We start from the raw sequence: 23,981 nt of genomic DNA on the forward strand, positions 1-23,981 counted from the left end.
AGAAGAAATCCCAGACACTTGGGAATATTTTAGTGGGCTGATGTGATTTGCTCAATGGAGGTACCCACCTGGAGTTAGCCCTCAGCACTTCCTCATGAAAAGAGGAGCTCTTAGAGAAGAGGAGCTTTTAGAGAAGAGGTGCTCTGAACCAACCCAGTTGACAGAAGTGGTGTAGTTGTTACCTGCTATCAGTTTTGAGATAGATCTATCCTAAATGCATGAGTCAGGACCCTTCTGCTGGACTCAGATTTGCATCAAATCCTTTTTCAGTACAGCAGGTACAGCAAAGATGATTGAGATTCCATCTGAACAAAAGTCAGAAACAATACACAAAGAAAAACACCCCAATGTGTGAATGGGAAGAGGGGTATGATTGGGAGGACCAGGATCATTAGGTATCTGCATGACATCCAAATGCAATTTTAGCTCCCTATTGCCAGTGAAACATTCAAAGTCAGACAGGATGACAAGGACAATTATGTTCCTGCAGCTCTCATTGAAGTGAGACATTCAACTGCAAGAATAGACAGAGCTGATAGCAGCAATTGGATGAGGAAACATGATTAAAACATTAGCACTGAGACACAATTAGAAGTATCACTTTGTATTGGTCATTGGAAGAAAAATGCAGTGGTATAAATTTCTTCCTATTCTGCAGTCAGTAGGCAAATAGAGGATTAGCAGGAAAAGAAAATATGGGAGCATTGTAAGGGGAAATCCTTAGGGAAGGGATAGCAGGGCAAAGAATTGCTTGACAACAATCCAAGATGTCCAAGAAATAAATGTACTAAAAAAAAACAGTAGTAGGTTTGTCTGAGGGGTTCATTTGCACAGAGAGTTACTTTTTAAAACTTGTGCTCCTTTTAGCCAAATCTGACTCTCTTTAGTCCAAGATGGAAGGGAAGGGGTAGGGAAGAAAGGAAAACAATCTAGCAGAGAAAGAGAAAAGATAGAATAAAACCAAAGCTGTAAAGTCAAACCAAAATCCAAAATTCAGGTTGAAGGGTTAATGAATACAAATAGCTCAGCTAGGGTGCTGCATATTGAAAACTAGCAATCATGTTGAACAAGGGAGTAATCAAGAAAAGGATGGAAAAGAAACACACTGGGCCATGGCAAAAGCACAATTAAACTTGCTTGATGTAAGTCCAATGCTTTTTCATGGAGACACATCCAGTGCAAATGAGGTCCATAATTGGAAAATCTGATTTGCCACCTCTTTCTTTCCCTACTGAAAACATTTCTGCTGTTTTCATTTTTCGTATAAACAGCTGTTTGTACAAATATTTCTAGTTTTATACAGCCAGATTAAATCCATTAACGTCCCTCCAAGTGCTGTCAAAGCCCAAGGTGAAATCAGCAATGCTGCACAAAGTTCCATTCCTAATTAGTACAGCTCAAGGTCGGGGTGTCAGTGGACACAGGACCAAGCAGTGCTCCCAGAAAAGCTCATGAGCAGACATCAGCAGGACTGAGGGTCTATAAACCAGCTCTCCAATGCTACAGAAAAAAACAGTGAGCAGCTTTCAGTATTTGACCAGCTTGTTCAGCAGGTCTGCACAACTGCTCTGCATTGCAGACAGTTCAGCAGGGAAAGTTTGGAATTTATGCTAAACATGGGAGCCAAAAAACATAAAAAAACAAAAAATAGCAAAAACAGCTTTTATCAGTTTGAACTGAAGAAACTTTTATCAGTTTAACTGAAGAAAGTTTCTCAGATGAGTATTTTTAATCTGAAAAAATCAAGTAAACAAGTAAAAGTGCTTGGCTTGAAGGAGATGAGTTGGAATGTGCTTTGGTGCAAAAAACAGTTGGAGACCTTATTAAATTCTCTGGGAGACAGAGACTGGCAGGGCTCACATGTTCTGTAAGAGGTCTGGATTTTATTAGACTACGTGCTGTGGACCTGTCATATTCAATAAAATGAGACTTTGGTTTCTATTTGTTTCTTAATTAAAGTATTTCTTAGGAAAATCTGTTACCTAAAAGAAGATACCAGTAAAATAAAAAAAAGACTATCTAGCCATAAAGGGGCAGTGTCAAATGACTTATCTAATGCAATAGTAAATCCCAAAAGCAAAAATGCACTCCACCCCTTCAGAGCTCAATACTCCTGTTTTGTTTTTTCAAAAATCTACCCTGTTGTAGCACATTTTCAACACCCAGTTCCTGCCTTGGGCACTGGTCAGGGTCTCAGTGCCATAAGATTTCCATTATAAGGGGGTACCCTATGGCCATACAAGAGACAGGAAAGTGAAGAAACAAGTAATGTGGTTTTACCTTTTTAAACCCAAAAAAAAAAAAAAAAGAAAAAAAAAAAAAAGAATAGTCAAGACAAGGATCTGATGACTCTGCATGTGTTAAAAAAATTCCAGAAAAATGCAAGAGAAAGGTAAAGAGAAAAGTCACCTTCATAGCTCAGGGTGTGCTTTGTAGTAAGGGTTTTGCCCTGGGATTTTCTCCCTAAGAGAAAGTAAAAGAAAACAAAGAAAACAATCTTCAGTGTCAAGCTGGCAAGCATATTCATAAATGTGCACATTGCTTACAAATCAAGGTGCATAAGGAAAAAAAAAAAATTGGATTGTTGAAAACAGATTAGAGGCTGCCCTCAGGGAAATCATGTACAAGGACTGGACAAACCCCGACAGGCAGAGGGACCTTTAGTCATTCCCAGAGCACACTTTCCTCCTAAGACATTAAGTTACAGTGCTAAAATTACATGGTTTCAAGGTCTGAAAGGTGCTATTAGTCCTTTCTCACAAAGCCCAGTAGTAAATAGATAGTCTCAAAGAAACCCGACTGAAACCAAGTGTTATTTAACACATTACAAAGAGCATCTTTAAAGAGTTTACTTTTAAAAATGGGGAGAAGATGATAGAAGAATCATCATCTACATAAACAAAAAAAAAAAAAAAAAAAAAAAAAAAAGAAGCCCAACATGATGTACAAAGTATCCAAGAGTAATTTTATTTTTTTGGGTGGTTGGAAGGGGTTTTTTTGGTGTTTATTTAGTTTATTACTTCTTGTATAACTCCCACACTAGTGAAACAGCACTGAAAATGAATCAGCAGTATTAACTCCCTTGGCAGTGATGTGCTCTGGGGGGCAGTTTCTCCTTTCTCTTGTATAGTTAAGAAATGCATTTGTTTTTCTTTCTTTTTTACTGAACATACTGCTCTTTGTCCTCACCAGGAGGAAAACAATCAAACAAAACAAACAAACAAACAAATCCAACCCATAAACCAAAAATAAAGCTCCAAAACTGAAAGCCCCAGTGAAGTCAGAATTTAATTCTCTATTAATAAATGAGAGCATTGGAGTCTGTTAAGAGACTGGGGAGTGTGTATGGAGGAAAAATCCCTTAAGTGCCAACCTAACAATTCCAAAGAGCCTTTTACACGCAAGTTCTGGAAAGAATCTTTATTAAATGATTTACTCTTACTTTAGGCAGCACTTACCTTAGGAGGTTCTGGCTGGAAGCTGTCTTCAGCTTGCTGTTAAAAACACTGCCTTGTGCCAAAACAGGAGTGCAGGAAGAAGAGGAGAGTAGATGCTGAGATTCATTTTTTTTCTGGGCATTTTGAGGTGGTTTACTTTGCTCAGAATGAGCTTTTATCAGCAATGCAGTTAGTGCAAACACTGCACTGGGGCCAAGTCAGGCACTGTTGGGTCTGGTGGCACCAGTGTGAAGAACTTTGTGAATGGGGCTGACACTTTGCTGTGGATCTGCTCCCTTTTATCCAGACCTGATGATATCTCCAGTATTGCCTAAAGCATAACTAATGCTGCAGCTACCATCCTGTTTTGCTACTCTGGGTCTGCCAATTCTCACATCCTCCCTCCCTAGAGCACATCCCAGTTTATCTTCCTAATTTTCAAAGGTCGCCAGTTACTTCTGCCCTACCTGTCCTTCTTATCAGTTACCAGTGAGGCTGGCTCCTTCCTTTGTTCTTTAGGTGGCTGAGTTGTTGATTTAAATCCTTCTTCCTGTCCCAAATTCCTTTCTAACATCATTATTTTTCATGTGTGAGATAAATATAATTTTAAAAGTTTAAGTTTATCAACCTGTCTGCAGCTCAGCCTCACCTCAAAACCCTGCCATGAAAAACCAGCTGAGCACTAGCTGTATGCATTGCCACAAAACCTGTTGACTGGGAATTAAGAGCACAGTAAATTACTTAAAGCTTGCCATTACTCTCCTTACCTCAGACCTTTCCACTACTGCTTGTTATTCATTTCCTTTTCCTGTTATAATTTCCCTGAAAACTGAGGCAAGTTCTTGGTGCCTGGGGCTAAAGCCCACCGTGCAGTAGGATGATTCCTGGCCAGTCTGCATGGCATGCACAGAAGGAAAAGGATGTTTATGTTTAGGGCTGTTGGTGGAAAGTCGTGGACTCTGGCACTGAAAAAACTCAACAGATTTTAGCTGTCACATCCTTGCAGTCTACAGCCTTTATTGTACCATGGAATTTTGAATATGGATATACTAACATATTCCCATGTTTGTAACCTAGCCATGTGGAGGTGGGTTGTTTTGTTTTTTTTGCCTCAGCCTGATCCACTGCAGAGCTCGCCTGGAAACAAAAGGCAGCTTAAGTCAGTTTTCCCACATAAGCAGCAATTCTTTGAAGAGATGCAAAGAGGCTTTCACAGCTGTTAAAAAAGCAATGCCAGGACACTTATATACTTTCCTTCTAAATTATCTCTGCTTTTCAGAATGGTTACAGTATTTGTACAGGGTTATGGTATGCTATATCTGCCTGGGAAGCTATGGTTTTGTGGGTTCCTTGTGAACTGTACTTTATCATAACCCTCACATTTTCTCTTAACTGTTCTTAAACCTCAGCTTGCTGTTTCTTAATCTCTCCACCCCAGCTACCACCCACCTCCCTGCTGGCTGCTCTCAGACTGGTCTGTACTAACAGGGGCAGAGGCTGAGCAGAGCCTGGCATGGATGTGATCACTCCTGCCACATTTTGGTGCTGGGTCAGTCTTGGGCTGAGGGGAAGGAGTAGCTCCATGGATGGTCTGCAGCATCCCTCTTCCCTCTCCTGCAGCCCTTTCCCTTCCATACATGATTCACGTGGGCTGTGGAGCTGCAGGGCACAGACCAAAGCCCTCCATGCCAGGCTGAGGCAGAGGAATTGGCCACAGTGATGTTCCTGAAGAGCAGGCAGCAAGAGCAATCCATCCTTTCCCAAAACCATGGATCTGCAGTGAGAGTTTCTCCTCCCCACTGGCTGTCCACCCTGGCTATAAGCAGGGTCTATTAAAACATTCACATTTTGTATGGGTGGAGGTGACCCTCACACAGTGCCCTTCCTCCTCTGATGAGGAACCAGGAAACCTGAAATGAGGGAGAAATGTGGAAACGGCAGCACCCCTGGGCTAAGGAAAGCTGAGAGTTTGGAGAAACTGTGAGGTTTGTGCTTTCATAAGGCTGAGGTCATGAGACAGCCTCACAAAGGCCACCAAAGAAAGCTGCAGTAGGTAATAGGTGATCTTAAAATGGTTTGTACTGTGGTGCTGCTTGGAGGAATAATCCCAACTTGGTTGACAAACTCATGGACCTTTCTCATCCCTCACACCCTCCAGAGTGCCCACCCAAGCTGGAGGGCACGGCTCTCTCTGTTGGGCAGAGGTCTCTGCACAGTAATCAGCTGGGCTGTGGAGAAACTGCCTTTCTGCCAGGAAATAGATCAGTCCCACTGTGAATATCTCACCAGCTCTCTAAACAGCCTGAACATCCTGTAATCTACTTCTTATTCCTTGCTTTCTGGGAGATTTTCAATGTCATCATTATATATATTAACATATATCTTAATTTTCTCTAAATAAGGCAGGAGTAATTATATTTTTTTCCTCCTTCATTATGAAGATCAACTTGTTAAAGTCTAAGTTTCTGGAGTATACACTACTACATTCATATAGATATTAGAAAAAAGACACAGGTCCATTATATGTGATTGGGTTTTATTTTATTTATAGGGGTTTTATTTTGCCTTTCTGCTGTCAGTGATACCATTGACTACAGGCACATTAAAAACCCTTAGAAAATCTCACTGGTCTCTATGATTCCATGTTTTGTCCTCTCTTTTTACATCTCAGAAGCTGAGTGGTAGCTAAAGAGAGAAAACAAAGAGCTGTGTTTCATTAAAGATCCAAGCTTAGGACCTCAGAGAAGTTATGAAGACAGAATAGCATTTAATATTGCTAGAAAGCTTTACCTTACCTGCCCAACAGAAACTACTAACAAGGCTCTATACAAATGTCAGCAACTCCCTCAGCAGCAGCTGCTCAGTCTACTTTTTCAGGCACTAGAACAGGCACCAGGCAGCAGCAAATTTGCTTTCTTTCCTGCCAATAATGTTTCAAATATTTGTGCAGTTGATGTAATTTTAATATCACTCATTGTGGCAATATTGTTGCTAATGAAATAAAGAGCTGTATGACTCAGAAACCTCCTCTGCAAGGACCTGAAATAAGTGTAAAAATATGCAATTTCTGCACGTGAAAGACAGACAGTTTTCCTTTCCAACAAAAGCTGCAAACTGCACATCTTTTTAATGTGAGTAACAAGACTCCCGAGAGCCATCTTGCTAATGTGAAGGGAACAGCTCAGAGAATTGCATTTGTTCATATTTTATTTTCCCTGTTTCACAGTGCTCAGGAGTTCTTAGTGTCTAGTTCTTTAGAATTAAACATTTTAAAATGAAACTATAGCACAGCTTTTATCTGTGCAAGTCCTATTTCAATCTGCATTTGTTATAATTTTTCTGGGTATTTGCTAGAAGTCCAGCTGGTGGGAGATTAAAAAAAAAACCTCATAAGTCACTGCTCACCAAATCCACTGGCAGGGGCATGGTCTGACCCCCTTTGTCCCAACACCTTCCTCTTACTATAGAGATCAATTTGTAGCAGCTCCTAAATTCCATCCTGGACATCCAGTGACTGCTGACAAAGTGCAACCATCATGTAGTAATTTCAACATCTGCAGAACTGGGCCATTACACATTTCACTGATAAATAATGCTGCTGGCTGTCAGGGTCCAGATAGCCTTAAAATAAATAAATGTTACCCACAACAGAATGATTGGAGTCTGAAAAATGAAGCATGTGTTCATTTGTTTTGAGATGTATTTGAAAATACAATTCAGTATGTACTAAATTAATGATCACAGGCAAAGATCAGATGGTTGATACAGGAAAAAGAATCCACATGCCATGTGCCTGCTTCTGCTGTGATGTGATGGGAATTAGTTTAAATATATCTCTTACATCTGTTGATTTTTGGTTCTACTTTTGAGTAATAATCAAATCTGCATCAGTATTTAAAAAATAATTTAGCTCCATACTGCGGCAAAATTTATTATAAAACCGTAAATAAACCAAAATGAATATTGCCCAAGTCCCAGGACTCTAACAACATAAATGAATAGGGATGGATAACTCATTTTAACACACACATGAAATATTATTTAAGATGGCAACCTGCTGGGTTTCTTCATTATCAAAAGCAACCTTTAAGATTATGTAACAGCTGTAAATATAGCACCAAAGAGATTCATGGTTAAAAGAGGCTTGACAGAAGCACTGTCTTTCTTAATTATTCAGCTATCAGATTTAGAGAGGCTCTCTGATCCAGCAGCAGCAGACTTCTGCCCTCCAGTGTAATTCTGACTTGTGCTGAGCATCCAGTGAAACAGAATCACTGTTCAGAAAAAAAGGGAATTTATTTCCTTTTCCATGATAAACATAATTTGATACTTTTTGTCATGCCTGATTGCCTTTTTTCATAAACACTGAGCTAAGTGCTGTATCAGAGCCCAGTTGCCCAAAGAGACCTTAGGTCTGCAGCTTTGTCCCTATTTAGGGCCACTCTGAAGCACCTGGCACTGTGCAATCACACACACAGGTGCTTTCCTGAGCTGGCAATAGCTAATTATGCCCATACACAAGTGATCTGCTGACCTTTTTGGCCAGATCAGCTTGGAAAATGTTCCCTTTCATTTGATTCTAGTAGAACCGTGTTTCTGCAGTACTAAAACACCTCACAGACTCAGGCTAATTTTGGAGTGGTTTTAGTTAAACTCTTTGTGCCCTAAAGCAGGACAGGGGGTTCCGCTCTCTTCCTCTGTGCATCTCACATATTATTAGACCTACACCAAAAACTAAAAGCTTGGTAAAGAGTCTAATAAAGGACCATACCAAGCTGTGGTTCTGTGACCTGACTGTCAGGGATTTGCAGTTTGTGGGATGAAGTATTGGATTGGATGTTTGTTCCCCCAAACTACTGAAACACACTATCCAAGAGGATTGTCTTCTCCTGCGTGTCCTCCTGCCTGAGACCCACAGAGCTGCCAATACTGGCCTCCCATGGAAGGAGCCAGAGGACAGTGCTCTCCCTTGAGGACTGGCTGGCATCAGAATCCTCTCTCCAGGTGTGTCTCCAACAGTCCAAATATTTTGCCTTTAAACAGCAAATTATGCTCTCTGTTTTTTCAGATAGTCAGAATTGGCAGAGTATTCACAACAAGGATCGTTAAGTGGAAGGAGGTTGGAGCACAAACGTAACACCTGAAAAGGAACTGGACCATAGGTTATACCATTAAGTTTCTGAGCTGTAAAACATATTTTAAAAAAAAACAGTAAAATTCTGTCTGCTCTCAGTAGTTTGGGATTTAACTTGCAAAATCAAAATGGATGCAGAATGTTTTATTTTAGAAACTGAAGCACTGTATCAATTCAGGTCATAATAAAGCCAAGAACTGTGCAAGGAATGAAGAAAGGGAGAATCAAGAGAAACAGTCAGAACAGAAGGCAGTAGCAAGAGTCAGGTATGCTTAAGAACAATGTTTAGGTTGTCATGTCCCTGAGGACTGCTGGGGAATGTATCTCATGTAATTGAGTTGAAATGCCATCTTACCTGAAATAGTCTTATGAAAATATTTGATCTGAAAAATCCATTTTCTGGGACGGAGGTAGAGCAGAAAAAGATTTTCAGTGTAAATCTTCATAAACAGCTGTACTTTAATAGCTGAGTCCAAATATAAAAACACATTTGCAGATAGTATGAGCATGGGTGAATATTTTTTTCACCTTTCCAATAATAGACTAGACTTTCCAATAAATATGCCCATAAGTTTTACTTCTAAAACTACTGAAAATTTTATATGAGTTTAATACTAGAGGGATTTGTGTTTCTATTAACATTTCAGGAGCGCAAATTATTTTCCCAATAGATACTTGATATTCTTGTCTTGGCTGCTTTAAAGAAAATATTTTCCTCCAATGTTTAAGAATGTATATCAAGGGAAGAACTGCTATTTTTGAGGCTAAAAAGGAGCTCTTATCTGGTTTCTATAAATTTAGGACAAAACCAGCAAGCAATCCAACTTACTGCAATCTCAACTGCATGCTGTTTAAATTGTCAGATTCACAGAAAAATAAATGACATTCTGGTTGATGGATTTATCTTCTTTATAGATGTGAATAATTTGAAAAGGATTATCAGGATGCAATTACATTTTATGGATTTCATGTAATTTTCAAAATTTCATAGTGTGGAAGTATCTTATTTGATGGGAGATGGATCTCTAGCTCATTAGTTAGGAACAGGTCTGGAATACTTTGACCCTTGGCAAAATTGCATTGTCACTTCTGGGTGTATCAAAGATGGATTTAACCGTGTTATTCTCTCAGTTATGGCATCACTGCTTCCCACTGCTCTCTGAAAGCAGAAACAATCTACCTAAAATATTCTCCTCTGTCAAAGTTTTAATTTTGTTTCTATGTAAATAATGCATATGTGCAGGCACTAGTGCTGCTGTCATTAACTGGGAATAAACCTGGAGCTTTCAGCTCGGCAAGTACAGACCCACACAATCTGAGCAAAAGAAGCAGCTCTGTCACATTCTATTAAATAACAGGCTGCTGCAGCCGCTGTTACTCACCATCGGGAGGGCGAATCTGCATGCATTAAACACTGTTTATAATATTAAACGTGGAGGTGCCAGCAGAGACTGTGGAGTCCTCTCTTGATCCGTTTTAAGGGGCAGGAATCAGGCATGGCATGAAGAGAGTTTGCTCGTGGCTTTCCTTGCAAGCTCATCTGCCTCATTGCTGCTCTCGCTGGCTGTCATTAACTACCTCCGCTGCATAATTCCAAACAAACCACACTGGAAGCAGCAACTGCAAATGAAATAATTAAAGTCAGCTCTGCTTTGCTGAATGTTAATAGGCTAATTGTCCTACAGACACTTAATGAAAGCCTGTACCTTTTCTGAGCGTGAAGTAGTGAAAGCTTACTTAAATGCTGCAGATGTGCCTCAAATGATCCAGCTAGACACTACGTGCTGCAGAGGGGAAAAGCAAAAAAAGTTCCTTTTTTGTAAGTCTCAAAGTGATGAAATCTCGATTGCAGGGGGAGGCTGTCTTGAAATGCCTGAGAAATAACCCATTGCATTGATATTCTGTCAGAGTCCTTCACTGCTGAAGGTAGAGAAGTAAAACAAATAAATCATGTCACTAAGGAGTGAGCTGAACTCAATACAGTGCACAATGTTTGCAAGATCAACTCCCTGCTCTCTACAGGTGGGTCTGTTTATAGCTGCTGTGTTCAAAATCAAAACCCACTGTTGATCCCCACGTGCTGACAGCAGTTACTCTCACACTGAAGCCAAAATAATAAATCTCACCAAGCATTCTTCAAAAGGAGACCTGCATCCTTCAGGGTTAACTGCATAGAAGAGGAAAGCAGTGTCAGAATGGAGTCAAACTTTAAAACACACTCTGGAAAAGCTTTGAAGATTGCTTGGGCTCTGGGAGGGGAAGAGTCCAGAAGTCACACTGATTTTTCCATCACTCTTCCCTTTCCAGACAATATTAATTTGCCTAGTTGTAATTCATGTTTCCTGTGTTTCACCTCTATTATTCTGTGCCTGAACTCGATGAATACATTTTCCATAATTTTTAACATCTCTCTTCCCCTTTCAAGCCACATGAAGGGGGCACGATTGAAGTGATGTGCTGCGGAGGATGAGTGGATCCCCTATCATCTTCTGCACAACTGTCACACCCACAGAGCACATTCAAGCAGTGAATACACAGATTTAAAACGTGTGCAGGTCCTTTTAGCTGATCACACACAGACTCACTACCTTCCTCATCATCCTGAAAGAGACTGAATGAAGTTCCCCCCTCCTCAGATATCCATTCCATGGAAGGGGACACAACAATGGATTTTAGAGTCCCCAGTGACTCAAAAGGGCAGCCAATCCTTCTGCTAGGACACCAATAAGGAGGTTATAGGTATCAACCTCAAATCCTGAGCCCTCCTACACACATTTACAAATCAAGGAGAAAATAAATGATTGAGGCAGAGAGCAGATGTTTAGGCTGTGGCTACTTATAGCTTGAAAGAGAGAGATATTTTCCTCTGCTGATATCAATAAGGCTGAGTCACTTCATTCTCTTATTTGAGGGAAAATAAAAACTGCCTTGAAATGCTACCCCTGCCTTGAAGTGGTACCCACAGGTCTTCTGAGGAGCAGTCATGGCCAGCCAACTGCAAAACATCAACTGGAAAGGACAAAATGGGTAAAACTTTTAACCTGTGCTGTATAGAAGAGCTCAGTGTACACCTCACCACACTTCCTGTCTCATTAAATTAAACTAAATCAAATCAAATCACCTCTGAGGTTTAGATGGTAGAAATGTGCACAACAGGGATCTGTCTGGGCTTTCCATTCTGCATGAAGTGCGGGTAGGAGGAATGTGCCTTTGCAGCTCAGTTTCATTGATATGTGAGCTAGTATTCATGTCAGGTTTTCTTTAAAGGATATTTGAATGACTCTATTTTTAGATTTTACTGTGATGTTATTTCATCAGCTACTGCATGCATAATGCATCATCAGCAACAAAAATTTTAATCATAGCATAAATCAGCCAAAAGATGCTACAAGAAATCAAAGTCCAAATTGCTTTGCTTGGGGACTTGAGTAAATGGATTTTGATTTTTAATTTCTAAATTCAGAGAGGCTCTGGGGGGCATGCTCCCCAGATGTGTAGCTGATTGGTGAATGTGTGCTGCAAGGCTATTCAGGTGCAATCCCAAAAACTGAAACATCATATTTCAATCTGAAAGCAGCTTCTATGAGTTTTCCTTAAGAGAAATTGAGACCATGATTTGGGTCTCTCATCTAAATAATTCAGTTAAAGAACAGCTCCTGATTGATGTCCGAAAACCATCTGCTGATCATTCACAAATTCCAAACCGAGGAAGAAGTATTTGCAATGTAATTTCAGTGTAGTCCCCCAAGACCCAGCAAGGAAACCTTTCACAGGCACAGAAGGCTCAAAATGTTCCAGTTTAATTTCCAACAGAAAAGGAAGAGTAATTATCTGGGGCTGTGGCCTGTTATTAATGTGTTAAGGAAATAGAATTCAAATCAGACACCTTACAGAACAGCACAGAGACCTGGTTTTCAGCTGGGAAAGCATTTCACTCATTGCTGCTGGTTTTGTTATGGACAATCCATTTAATCTAGCTCAACAGCTTTAAAAAGTGGGTCAAATATGTTATTTTTGGGGCCAGATTTGCAGGGCAGGGCATACTCATTTTCCTTGCAGATAACATAGATGTGAGAGCACCAGCCATTTCAGCTAGGAGAGATCCAGCTGTTTGTGCAGGCAGATGTCTGCTCCTTGTTTCACTCTCAGGGAAGCAGAGGCAGGACCAGCTCAGGGCATGCTCTGTACAGGGACAGCCTGGGTTTGAAAGGAAGTGCTCAAGGATCAGGGCACCTCCTGATTCCTAAATAGCTGTCCTAGGTGAGATGGATAAGCCAGATCTAGGGAGCAGGGCAGCAGCTGGATGTCTCCATCCCAATGGGACAAACCTCAAAGTATCATTTAATTAGAGGGCCATACCTATAACAGCAGGAATATTTTTTCCTGACTTCTTCTTCACAGAGTTTTATTTTTTTCAGGGAAAATCTCTCTCCTCCTTGTAATTCTCTGTTTCATGGTTCTATCACATTTATCTTCAAGTTATCGTTTTCCCTTGATTAGGCCTTTTATTTCTCTTTCCCCTGGGTTATCAACCTCTGTTTCCATAGTACATAATTGAGCTGCTGCATATTCATTATTAGTCCCTGGAGTCACATAAAGATCTCCAGATGAGGATAAAACCCTCCTTGGTTGTGTTTTGGTTAGATTAGAGCCAAAATACTAAATGTAACTTAGTATGCAATATCTCCCCTTAGTTTAGAAAGAATTGGAGAGGGAATATTTATCCTTTCATAAGGGAAAGGAGGATGAGCCTCCTTTCATTTATTCTTCCATGAGGGAAAGAGAGTTGGGGACTGAGAGGGAAGGAGGGAGGAGGAAGAAAGCAGCCAGGCAGTCAGCAAGAAGTGGAAAGACCACAGTCCAGCCACCATGATGTGAAATTCCCCTCTGTTCTGAAATCATTGTGTTTACTGAGGGTATTTCATCACTCCTTGGTAATGGTGTCAGAACAAACAAGCTTTCAAAGCAGCAGGAATAAAAAAAATTCAAGCAACTAACTTTTTTTTCAGTCAAGCAAACCTGCCAGATAATATCTCTCTTTGCAAGCAGAGGTCTAACAGTGCCAGCAGTGCTTCAGATGGCCCAAGATGGTCTCCAGGTGGGAGAGGAGATCATAGGTGAGCTCTGATACACTGCTTCACTGGTTATAGGCATGGTTTCACTCCTTGGGAATCCCAGCCCCACCAGGGCACGGACTGAAGCAAGGGAAGGCTGTGTGCAGCCTGCTGCCCTGCTCCAGCAGGCTGGTTCCCCCTGCCTGGGGAGGGAGGCAGCAGGGACAGTGGCATTCCCAGGGGCTGCTCGGGGCATCTGGAGGACTCATCCTCAGCACAGACTGGTTGGTTCACCCTTGATGAATGCCCCATCTGATATTGCAGATTATAAACTGAACAAACAGATCAAGAAAACATGTCAGCTGGGAAAAACAAATCAATATATTTTTCTTCTTAATAAAATGATCTGCATGACAGAAGTATTTGAACAGTTTTGGATTTGTTAGGCAAATGCTATGTTTGGTTGTAGTAAGTACTCCTAATATCCTCATTTAGCATGATATCAATTTGACCTTTTTATACTCTGCACTATGTGAAACATTCTCCAGTGACTGTGGTCAGGACACTAATCTACATCTATGTCCAGGGTTATAATGAGTATTTAAAAGCATGAGCAGGAGAGATGAAAGGCTCTGGCCTTTCTAGGAAGGTAGAAGGACATACTCCTGCGTGGGATACAGCTGGACCAAAGTCTCCTCAAGCACCAGGTGAAAACTAACCTGCTATTGCTCTCCACTCTGCACTGCTGTTGCAGTTACACCATTGCAACCTTCTGATATCTTTGCCCAGGACATCTGCCTCAGCACAGGCATTTATCCACCGAGGACCTGTGCAGCCAACCAGTGTATTACATATTCTACATTCTGTTAAATTCACCATGAGGGTTTGCTAGCAGTTTCTTACATTTGTACACACGAGTTCCCTTGGTGAACCTTTGTGCTGACAAAAACAGACATGCAGCATTGACACCGTGAGAGGCAATGATGGGATGTATCCCCATGATCATTCCTTTCCACCTACCCAGAGCAACTCCCAGCACTTCAAAGTTGCCTTTAATGCTGCAAAAAAAATAGAAGTTTGGGACACATTGTCAATTTGAAAACAAAAAACAGATTTGTGTTATAGAAGTCATATAAATTGCAAAGCAGTACCTTATGCGTGATGTTCTGTCTGAATGACACTGCCTTTGCTGCTCCAGGGAGTTTTCAAAACCAATGTATTTTAATGAGTCACTGTAATGACTTGAAACCAAGTCAGTAAGAGAAACTTTCTGTAAAAGGCTACTTTTAATTTGGAACATGAGGTATTTTTCATAGAGTATCAAATATCTGTTACTCATATAATGATTCTTTACAAACCTAGTACAAAGCTTTTCTTTGGTAACTGCTGTGTTAATGGAAACTGTAAACCCTGCCCATTGGTAATCATTGTTATTCTTATATTTTGAATTGAAAAGGGACAAAATTTTCACTCAGATTCTTTATTGTGTATGTTTATAATCCTTCTTTCAAAACAAAATTAAATCTACTAAATATCCAGAGCAAATTTCCTAAAGGTTGACAGTTCCCATGGGCTGGTGCTTTTTGGCTTAAACATTTTTCCTTCATTTTGTTGTCAATTTTACTTTGGCTGGTCTCAGTATGAAGGTCACTTGTTAAGGAAGCAAACAGTAAAAGGACAAAACCCACTAGTCCTGAAAGTTAAAACTTGGAGTTACAGCAATCAAATATCTGCATGAGCTATAATTAGCTCCATTTTCCACCCACATGAAAATTACTAAAAGATATGTTCAACTACTACACATAACCATTTATACCTCAATGTTGAGGAAATGTAACGTATACTGAGTGCTGGAATATTACTAAAATTTAAAAAAAAAATCATCAGGAAAGATACAAATTCCTCCAAACACTTTGGATAGAGAAGGAGGGTTCTGTCACATTGTCTGATCACACAGATGGACCAGATGAATATTTATTTGCTCATGATAAACACATAAACACACAGTGCTCAGTGCTGGTGCTTCCAAAGGCAGCACTGTGGAACTGGATCAGACCTTCTGGGGGGAAGGAGAGAGGAAAAAAGAGCAACTCTGCAGAATTTACATAACATGTCTGCAACTCTGACAGAATTTACATAAACCATAAAATATGGTGCTTCATGTCTGCCATGGAGAAGGTCAGGAGGGTATGGAGGACTTCAGCAAAGGCACAGAAACTCAAGCTACAGTGAGTTCTCATCATTAAAAGCTGTGCAATAGCTAACATTTTAGCTAAATGCAAAAGTTCAAGTCACAACTTGCCACTCATATTCCAGTTTGAATAATTCCAGTCTGAACAGTTGAAACCCCTTGCCTGGTTAAGTGGACTTCATCTGTGGACCACCCATTCCTCAGCCTTCTTTAGCACACTTGCTTTCCAGGTTTCCTCTTGTTTCCATCTCTTTATTTTGCATTTCGTTCCCCACGCATTGGTTAGCTTGAGTCTTTTTCCATGCTGAGTTTCATTTTGTTATTTTCAGCTCAGCTCTGAATGAGTTAGATGATGCTCAGATTGCCAATCTTGTCATACCATCTGTTTCAAAAATTAGAGAAGAAGCTAAATCCCTTAATGGGATGAAATAACTATACTTTGCTCTGGGAGTTTTCTTCATGGGTTCTGTTTTTTGTTCACTTATTGATAGCTCTATCCTTTATGGCTCTGTAATTTAGATACCATTATGTTTTCTTCCATTAAGCCTTCCTGAAAGCTTAATTTTGCCCAAGACTGCTGATGCTTTATACAATCCAATTTATTTTGCACTTCGAAGTAGAGAAGTCTTCAAAGGTATTTCTAAAATCTCAGGTAATAATGAAGAAGAGCATGTTTTATGAGACAATAACTAGATGATGCTTCTAGTGATTTTTAAGGCCATATCTACATAGATTTCTATATCATCACCTAAAACAGTAAAAGGAAATAATTTTATAGTTCCTCTTTAAAAATAGTTGTGATTTTTGCTTGAACTGAACCTTACTTGTGTACTTTTGTGAATCCTATTGCTTCTGCCATAAATCTGGAGGATTTCAGAAGTACCAGTGAGACTGTGCTCCTCTACCCCCATGGCAAACAAAGGAAAACCAACCTGGAAAAGGTCCAAGAGAAAGGTACAGCTACAGGAGTGAGGAGGCATTGTTTCTCCTCTGTGCACATCTGAGCACAAGCTTGTTACACACCAGTTACACTCCATCCTCCTGCTCCTCTCAGTGAACTGGCACTAAAGGTGGGTGCATATGCCTGCAACAACTGGACATGATGAGGATTTTTGCTTTTTTTGCAAAGTCATTGAGCATGTGTAATACAATTAAAATCTTTACTTTCTCTTAATACAGTTCTATGTATGTATGAGAGTGTTGTTTTTGGGGTTTTTTTTCCAAATTATTTTCTTACTTCAGTGTTTTCTGGTGACTGATTGGACCTGGTTCCTCCAGAGGATGGCATCATCCTCATCCGAGGGACAAGGAACAGAGCAGAGCTGGCAGAATCTCATTACATGGGCATTTCAGCAAGAGATCACCAGGAAATTTTCAAGTCCATAAATAAGCAGGAGAATGACTGAGGAATATTACAGCAGTGGCAGGGGATTCAAGAGAAGCTGAACACTTCAACACTTGTTTGAAGCTCACATAGCAGCTGTTGACAGAATTCTCTGTTTCAAGCCCTGCTGCAAGCTGCTATTGATGGGGAGAATCACAGGTCCTGTAGTCTTTTTTCTCTGCTAACCAGGTTTATCTTCAGCACTTTAAGCTTTCTTCCTTCAATTGAACTTTTTCTCCTGCTGGACATGTTAGAGCTGTTCTGGGAAAATAGAAGACAGTTGTAACTTAAGTGTTGAAGGCATGAGCCACAGCACAAAGCACAGCTAGAAATAAGTGAGTAGTAGGGGTCTGTGGTGTCTCTCAAGCACATAAATCATCTGCAGTTACCAGCCCTGCAAAACACCCAAGTGAGTGAGGCCTCAGCCCATCATCTTTGGACAGATGTGAATTTCTCTCTTCCCTGCAGCTGGGCAATGGAGGAAAAATCACTACATAGTTCATACTTCCCTCCTATCTCATTGCTTCATGGAAACAAAACACAGATTATAAAATCATGGTAACGGATCCATTTTACAGGAGATTTTTTTATTGGAAATTTGTTTGCTAATTAAACAAATTTAGAGGAGTTAGAATGGCAAGCTTTTATGGCATCATCTTGATTTGTAAAACATTGTTACTGTTTCAAAGTATCAGGTGCAAACAACAGGATTAGAAAATCATAATATCTATTAGGAAGGATTAGACTACAGCTTCACATGGTTTTTCAGATTGGATCATTTTTAATAAAATGCTCATCCTTCCTTTATTTGATTTCATTTCCTAAGCCTTTTTCCGTTCATAGGCATACTTCTTGTTTCTGGAGGATTTTTGATTGCACAAGGACCACACATGTTCACAAAATTTGAGTTATTTTTAATTTTTTATAATCTCTGAGATTAATTATTTATAAGTGCTTTTTAGAAACTTTCAAGTTTGGTGTTACTAATTTAATGCATATTTTCTTCCCAAATCCTTTTGATAGTACATTATTATGCAGTTCAGTTCAATCAATAATGAAGCTTCATTTTTTCATTCTAATTAGTCATCACATTTTTAATAGCCTATAAAATAAAAATGACAAGTGATTTATTTTTCTGAACCCACAACCAAGTTTGGTACATACACTCTAAACCACTGTTTTCCTCTAAAGTGTAAATCAGTCTGTGGCACTTTAGTATTTGATCTGCACAAGACTGGATTGTGACAGATAACATGCAAAGAAGTTTGAATTCCTACAGTGTCATATGTTTCGTTAGCAGAATAAAATTATGATTATATCATTATACAGTACCATTCATGCTACTTAAAAGCACCTATTTACCTCTTCCCACAGCAGGCTCTGTATTAAGAGAAAATATTATTTTATTCTGTTCTGTAAGTGAAAGTCAGCATGGAGTTCAATGCTCTAAAGAATCTTTGCCACTAGGACTTTTTCAGAAAAATAATGCTTTTATGAGGATCTAGGCAGCCAGGAGGTTGAGTAGTTAAGCATCCAGTCATCGAAGTTCTAAGCTCATGATTGCTTGTGAAAAGAATGAGCCATATAGACAATCAATTTTCTTCTGAATCTGCACGTTTTGGATTATTTATAGATACTTCCTTATCATTAAGAGCTTGTTTTTGATTTTGTTTTTAATTTTGTTAAAGACCACTAACTAATTTGAGAGAAGAAATTGCCTAAAAATATCAATTTATGCCAGTCAGTCTGTGATGATATCTGTCAACTTTTGCTGTGAAAACAGAACTAGTTCTTGACAATATTACACAAAAGTAGACAAAAGTTAAAAGACATTCTCACATAGTCTCTAGAAATTTCTAATTTTTTCTAGGATTTTTAATTATTTATGTTTGTATGTGCCTGAACTACCATGGATCCATGTTGAAGTTTTTTACTGTTTGTATGGTAACATGCTTTAAGTGCTTTGTAAGAAAAACATCTCCTTAATTTTTGTTAAGGAAAAGTCCAGCCCAAAACAAGGATCTATCTTTATACCAAAATAGTGACTTTCAAGAAAAAAAATAATTTAAAATTACAGTGAGTTAACATCATCAGGATGGCTGAATTATATGAAAAATACTGTTCCAAACAAACCTGCTACCCACATCACTTTTTTGATGTCAGCAGATCAAATTTAAGAGGTTTTTTTCCCTGCTACATCTACCTCCCTGGCAAAGCAGCTAAATGTGCATTCCTACCTCTGAATAGAGGAAATGGCTCAGTTTCCCAGTCCTAGTTTCATTCAAGATATGGTGCTGCTTTGGCTAGGATAAAGGTTACAGCTGGTATAGGCTTGAGTTTTGGATTTGTGCTGGAAACAGCATTGATAACACATTGATAACATTGATAACATTGATAATTATTGCTGAGCAGGGCTTACACAGAGCCAAGGCCTTTTCCTCTCCTCACAGAAACAAATGCAAAAGGAGTTGGGAGGGGACACAGCCAGGACAGGTGTCCCCAGCTGACCACAGGTATATTCCAGGCCATATGGTGCTGTACTCAGCATATAAGGCCGGGGAAGAAGAAGGAAAGGGAGACTTTCAGAGTGATGGTGTTTGTCTTCTCAAGTCACTGTTATGCACAAGGGAGCCCTGCTTTCCTAAGGATAGCTCACCCCTGCCTGCCCATGGGAAGTGGTGAATGAATTCCTTGGTTCACTTTGCTTGTTTGCTAAGCTTTTGCTTTACCTATTAAACTGTCTTTATGTCATCTCACTTCCACTCTTCCAATTCTGTCCACCACCCAGCTGGGGGAGAGAGCAGATGGCTGCGTGGGGTTTAGTTGCTGGCCAGAGTTAAACCATGGCAAAGGTTATATGGCATACACCTTGGCATATCTGGAGTACTCTTGGAAAGCCAACATGCAAAGGCTTCTGACAGGCAGTTTGCCCAAGTGGGCTTTCTATCTCATCTGAGGCATGTAAGTGATTACACCCTACAGGAGATGTGCAAGCACACTGATCCTGTAGTCTTCAAGGAAGGCAGAATAATTGTACTATTTACAGATTCATAAAAGCAAAATACTGTGCTACTTGTCCCAGTTTGCTGATATCAATTGGGCATTGATATCAATGGGGCAGGAAGAAGAGGGAGGGAAACTGCAAGGATTGCATGCAGAAAACAATCCCAACGAGAGGTGGTGCTGCAAATCCATTTTAGAGTGAAGTTCTATCTTCTGCTAAGTGTTGGTTAGGCGAGAGGATGGGAGACAAGTGCTTTCTTCTTGGTTGTTGCAATCAAACCACTTTACAAGAGCAGTACAGTATTTATTTTCCCTATTGGAGCCAACAGAATTTATACCCACTTTCCCTGAGAGATCCGTGCAGCATGAAGTGTGCATCAGCTGATTTTCACTTGTACTTCACATACTGATGTAATTCATACAAATTCAAAACCACCTCTGAACCCTTCTTTTCAACTTTGGTATTCCACAGCTTCAGCAGCACATGTTTTCTCTGTCAGTGATGCAAATTTGAACCTCTGCTAATGAAATGATACTCCATAAGCATCTTGTCATAGTTCATTGTTATAGGGAGTTCTTCAGCTACAAAACTTGAAGATAGAAGGTTGGATTTTAGGCATTTAAGTCTCTTTATTACACAAGAAAAATGGAGGTTATGCTTAAAAGATGATGGACCCCGTAAGGAATGGTGTGCTGCTCCCTCATACTAACAACCAAGGAAGCCTTGCTGGAGATGTGAAAGTTGGGGGCAGCCTTGGCTGCAGTGACTGAGAGATTTTGGAGTTCAGTATCAGGTGAGGAAAAAGGATGGCAGTGCATAAGACTGCAGCCACGGGCTTCAAGAGCTAACCTGCTGCTCAAGGTGGATCCGAGGTGAAGCTGAAGATGGGCTCCTTCAGGGAGTGGATCATGAGTGAGGCTGAAGACCTCACAGCAAACCAAAAAAGCTGCTAGAACTCGAATTCCTTAAGGAACCTATCCTGAATAGCCATGATCTCACTCAGATTCATTTGGTCATGAACCTCCTAGTGACTGACCCAATGCTTCTCACAGCCATGATGGCCTAGAGATGGGCCAAATATGAAAAGGTAAATCTGGAAAACTGTGAAGAGACCTCTTAGGGTATCAAACTGTTTGTGATGGGATGCTGAAGAGCAACAAGCAGCTGGTGGACATCACTGAGAAAGTGAAACCAGAAATAAGTTTGGAGGGAATTGGTTGATGTGGTTGCCAAGTCACTCTTCATGGTATTTGAAAAGTCATGGCAGTCAGGTGAAGTCCTGGGTGACTATTGAAAGAAAATCATGATCCTCATCTTTAAAAATACAAAGGAGGTCCCTGGGAACTACTGACCTGTCGTCCTCATCTCTCTGACTGGGAAGATCATGAACAGACCCTCCTGGAAGCTGTGTTAATGTATATGGAAAACAAGGAGGTGATTTGGGACAGCCAGCACATTGTCACCAAGCTAAGTCCTGCCTGACCAACCCAGTAGCCTTCCATGATGGAGTGACTACATCAGTGGAAAAGGGAAGGACTACAGATGTCTTTTATCTGGATTCCATAAAGACTTTGACACAACAGACCTGCACAACTTCCCTCTCTCTAAATTGGAGATAGATTTGATGAGTGGACAGATTGAGCAGCCCTGCCAAGAAGGAGCTGGGGGTGCCAGTGGATGAGAGACTGGACATGACCCAGCCAGGTGCACTGGGGGCCCAGGAATCCAAACATACCCAAACCCTGGGCTGCATCCAGAGCACCATGGGCAGCAGGTGAGCAAGGGGATTCAGCTGCTCTGCTCTGCTCTGCTCTGCTCTGCTCCACTCTGCTCTGCTCTGCTCTGCTCTGCTCTGCTCTGTTCCACTCTGGTCCACTCTGCTCTGCTCTGCTCTGCTCTGCTCTGCTCTGCTCTGCTTCGCTCTGGTCCACTCTGCTCTGCTCTGCTCCGCTCTGCTCCACTCTGCTCCACTCTGCTCTGCTCTGCTCTGCTCTGCTCTGCTCTGGTCTGCTCTGGTCCACTCTGCTCCACTCTGCTCTGCTCTGCTCTGCTCTGCTCTGCTCTGGTCCACTCTGCTCCACTCTGCTCTGCTCTGCTCTGCTCTGCTCTGGTCTGCTCTGGTCCACTCTGCTCCACTCTGCTCTGCTCTGCTCTGCTCTGCTCTGCTCTGCTCTGCTCTGCTTCACTCTGCTCCGCTCTGCTCCGCTCTGCTCTGCTCCGCTCTGCTCTGCTCTGCTCCACTCTGCTCTGGTGAGACCCCACCTGCAGTGCTGTATCCAACTCTGGGTACCCCAGCACACAGAGGACTTCAGCCTGTTGAAATGAGTCCAGAGGAGACCACCAAGATGATCAGAGGGCTGAAGCACTTCTACAAGGAAAGGCTGAGAGAATTGGGATTTTTCAATCTGGAAAAAGAGAAGGCTTGGGAGTGATCTAATTGTGGCCTTCCAGTACCCAAAGGGAGCCTACAAGAAAGATGGAGAGAGACTATTTACAAGAGCATGTAGAGAAAGAACAGGGGGCAATGGGTTCAAAGTGAAAGAAAATAGGTTTAGACTGGGTATTAGGAAGAAATTCTTTACTGTAAGGATGGTGAGACACCAGAACAGGTTGCCCAGAGAAGTTGTGGCTGTTCAATCCCTGGAAGAATTTGAGGCCAGGCTGGACAGTAGATTCAACAACCTGGTCTAGTGTAAGGTGTCCCTTGCCCACAGCAGATGATCTTCCAGGTTTCCTTCCAACCCAAACCATTCTGTGAGTCTATAATTTTACATATGCAGCAAAGCACTGACTACTGGATTTTAGAAATAAAGTTCCATATAAGAAGCTGTCTTTGATTGCCATGAATACAAGCTTGAAATAAGACATAGGTGTAAAAAAAAAGTCTCAGATATCTGAAGGAAATAAGAAGACGCTATTTTTAGCTCTTATTGCTTAAATCTGATGATAGTTAAGCCAGCCTCCTGGTTTGGCAGAAGCAGTAAAATAAGCACAGCAGATCAATACATTTTCAGTGCTTGGATCACTGACACTATGTGCACCATAACAAGATAGCATGTGAGAGGATGGCCAGTTTGCAATATTATCAGAATATCTTTCTCTGGTGCAAATTCTTTGTATTAGTGGAAGAGATTGTTCTTTATACATGATATTGTAATTACTGGTCCTGCCCCAAATATGGGGAACTTAAGAGCTAATGCCCCTAAGAACATAAAAGGGAAGAGACAGAGTCCTGAGTCCCTTCAATGGACAAATGGATAAATTTGTGGCAAAATGTTTTGATATAAAGTTTATTTCATGCAAATACATTTATTAGTCTAAGTTACAGAATGTATAAAAATTATTCTGCAATCTTACTGTGTAAAATACATCATAGAGTAATGCAGGAACTAGACATCCATATCTCAGCATACCTCTAGAGATCCTGATATTAATAGCTATATTTATAACTAAATTATATTCTAAATGTTAGCAATGGCAAGGGATGTTGTGTAGGAACTGAGACGTGTTGCTATTCTAGTGAGATACTGTCTCACTAAAGAAGGAACAGAACTGGGTCAGCCCTAGCAAGGGCAGAATCTATGCCTGGAAGAGGGCTACTGTTATCCCTTAAATATTCCTGAAATTTCCGTTCTTCCTTATGGGCAAAATACTGGGGATTTGCTCTGTGAAATGCAAATATTCAAAGCCTGGCAACTCTTTCCTGCTTTTGATCTCCCAGTTCTATTTGTACCTCACAGCCTGTGGGCACAGTGTCCTGAAGCCTGCCTGTCCCCT

The sequence above is a fragment of the Poecile atricapillus genome, chromosome 2 (genome assembly GCF_030490865.1).
Source record: "Poecile atricapillus isolate bPoeAtr1 chromosome 2, bPoeAtr1.hap1, whole genome shotgun sequence".
Taxonomy (NCBI): domain Eukaryota; kingdom Metazoa; phylum Chordata; class Aves; order Passeriformes; family Paridae; genus Poecile; species Poecile atricapillus.